Source organism: Ursus americanus, chromosome 2, assembly GCF_024610735.1.
Source record: "Ursus americanus isolate L20-20 chromosome 2, mUrsAme1.1.p, whole genome shotgun sequence".
In the NCBI taxonomy this organism is placed as follows: Eukaryota; Metazoa; Chordata; class Mammalia; order Carnivora; family Ursidae; genus Ursus; species Ursus americanus.
The window spans coordinates 72,969,064-72,972,502 of record NC_142128.1 but is presented as its reverse complement, the minus strand read 5'-3'; positions in this window follow the sequence as shown (position 1 = coordinate 72,972,502).

Sequence of the window (3,439 nt, the reverse complement as noted above, 5' to 3'; positions counted from 1 at the left end):
CTGGGCTCCATATTCTGGTCCATTGATTTATGTTTCTATTTTTATGCCAGTACCATACTGGTTTGATTACTATAGCTTTGTAGTATATCTTGAAATCTGGAATTGTGACATCTCCAGCTTTCTTTTTCTTTCTCAGGATTGCTTTGACTATTCAGAGTCTTCTGTGGTCTCATACAAATTTTAGGATTATGTGTTCTAGTTTTGTGAAAAATGTTGTTCGTATTTTATTTTTTAAAGATCTATTTATTTATTTTGAGAGAGAGAGAAAGAGAGCAGGGGGAGGGACAGAATCTCCAAGCAGATTCCGTGCTGAGCATTGATTCCCCATGCGGGCTTGAACTCATGACTCATGAGATCATGATCTGAGCAGAAACCAAGAGGTGGATACTTAACTGACTGAGCCACTCAGGCACCCCAAAAATGCTGTTGGTATTTTAATGGGGACTGCATTGAATCTGTAGATTGCTCTGGGTAGCATGGACATTTTAACAATATTAATTCTTCAAGCCCATGAACATGAAATATCTTTCCATTTCTTTGTGTCATCTTTGATTTCTTTCATCAGTGTTTTGTAATGTTTGGAGTACAGATCTTTTACTTCTTTGGTTAAGTTTATTCCTAGATATTTTACTATTTTTGGCACAATTATAAATATTGTTTTTAATTTCTCTTTCCGTGACCTTGTTGTTACTGTATAGAAAAACTACCAATTTCTGGGTATTTAATTTTGTATTCTGCTACTTTACTGAATTTGTTTATTATTTCTTTTAAAGATTTTATTTATTTTTATTATTTGAGAGAGAGAGAGCGTGAGAGCATGAGCAGAGTGAAGGGCAGAGGGAAAAGCAGACTCCCCGCGGACCAGGGAGCCTGATGTGGGACTCCATCCTGGAACTCCAGGATCATGATCTGAGCCAAAGGCAGATGCTTAACCAACTGAGCCATTCAGGCGCCCTTGTTTATTATTTCTAATAGTTTTTTGATAGTCTTTAAAATTTCCTATTTATAGATCATGTTGCCTGTGAAGAATGACAGTTTAACTACTTCTTTACCTATATGGATGCCTGTTATTTCTTTTTCTTGTCTGATTGTTGTGGCTAAGGCTTCTCGTACTATGTTGAATAAAAGTGGCAGGAGTAGACATCCTTGTCTTGTTCCTGATCTTAGAGGGAAAGCTCTTAGTCCATCATCATTGAGAATGTTGTTAACTCTGGGTTTTTCATATATGGCCTTTATTATATTGAGGTATGTTCCCTCTAACCCCATTTTGTTGACAGTTTTATTTTATTTTATTTTTTGAAGGTTTTTTTTAAAAATTTAGATTCAATTAATAGACATATAATGTATTATTGGTTTCAGGGGTACAGAGCTATGATTTGTCAGTCTTATATAATACCCAGTGCTCATTATATCACATACTCTCCTTAATGTCCATCACCCAGTTACCCCATCCCTCTATCCCCTTCCCCTCCAGCAACCCTCAGTTTGTTTCCTATGATTAAGAGTCTCTTATGGTTTGTCTCCCTTTCTGGTTTCGTCTTATTTTGTTGATAGTTTTTAATAATGAATGGCTGTTGAATCTTGTCAAATGTTTTCTCCACAACTATTGAGATGATCATAGGATTTTTATCCGTTTTGTTGTATATCCTTCTATCACATTGATTGGTATACAAACATTGAATCATCCTTGCATTCCCAGAACAAATCCCACCTGATGATGGTGAATGATCTTTTCAATGTGTTGTTGTATGCAGTTTGGTAATATTTTCTTGAGAATTTTTGCATTTATGTTCATGAGGGATTTTGGTCTGTAGTGCTTTTTCCCCCCTGTGTGAGTGTCTTTGTCTGGTTTTGGTATCAGGGTAATCCTGGCCTCATAGAATGTATTTGGAAGCTTTCCTTCCTCACTTATTTTTTTGAATAGTTTGAGGAGACAAGGTGTTAACTGTTCTTTAAATGTCTAGTAGAACTCCTCTGTGAATCCGTCTGGTCCTGGACTTTTACTTTTTGATAGTTTTTTGATTACTAGTTCAGTTTCATTGCTTGTAATTGGTCTGTTCAGATTTTCTATTTCTTCCTGGTTCCATTTTGGAAGATTGTATTTCTAGGAATTTATTTATTTCTTTTAGCTTGTCTAGCTTGTTGGCATATTTTTTTTTGTAGTATTCTCTTATAATCCTTTGTATTTCTGTGGTGTCACTTGTTACATCTCCTCTTTCATCTCTGATTTTATTTGTTGGTCTTTTCTGTTTTTTCTTGATGAGTCTGGCTAAGGGTTTTTCAATTGTGTTTATCTTTTCAAAGAACCATCTCTTGGTTTCATTGATTTCTCTCTCTCTCTCTCTCTTTTTAGTCTCTATGATAATTTATTTCTTCTCTGATCTTTATTATTTACTTTTTTCTATTCACTTTGGGCTTTGTTCTTCTTTTTCTATTTCCTTTAGGTATAAGATTAAATTGTTTATCTGAGCTTTTTCTTGTTTCTTGAGGTAGGACTGTATTGCTATATACCTCCCTCTAAGAACTGCTTTTGCTGTGTTGGACCATTGTTTTCATTTTCATTTTTCTCCATGTATTTTTTTCAGTTTCTTCTTTGATTGCTTCATTGACCCATTGGTTGTTTAGTAACATGTTGTTTAGTGTTCATGTGTTTGTGTTTCTCCAGTCTTTTCTTGTGCCTTATTTCTAGTTTGATAATGTTGTGGTTGGAAAAGGGTGGTTTTGTGGTGATAAACTCCTTTATCTTTTGTTTGGGAAACTCTTTATCTCTCCTTCACATCTTGAGGATAACCTTGCTAAGTAGAGTATTTTTTTTTTAAGATTTTATTTATTTATTTGACAGAGAGAGACAGCCAGCCAGTGAGAGAGGCAACACAAGCAGGGGGAGTGGGAGAGGAAGAAGCAGGCTCCCAGAGGAGAAGCCTGATGTGGGGCTCAATCCCGGAATGCTGGGATCATGCCCTGAGCCGAAGGCAGACGCTTAACGACTGCACCAACCAGGTGCCCCCTAAATAGAGTATTCTTGCTTGTAAGTTTTTTCCATTCAGCACTTTGAATATATTATGCCATTTCCTTCTGATTTAAAAAGTTTGTGCCAAAAAATCAGCTGATAGTCTTATAGGTTTTCCCCTGTAGGTAATTTTTTTTTTCTCCTCTCTTGCTACATTTAAGATTCTCTCTTTATCTTTAACTTTTGACATTTTCATTATTATGTGCTGTGTGTGGTGTGGAACTCCTATGGTTCATCTTGTTTGAGACTTTCTGATTCTTGAAATTGGATGTCAAGTTTTCAGTTACTATTTCTTTAAATAAATTTTCTACACTTTCTTCTCTCTTCTGCTTCTGGGATCCCCATAATGTGAATGTCTATTTGATGTTGTCCAAGAAATCTCTTAATCTAGCCTCATTGTTTAAAATTATTTTCTCTGTTGTTCAGCTT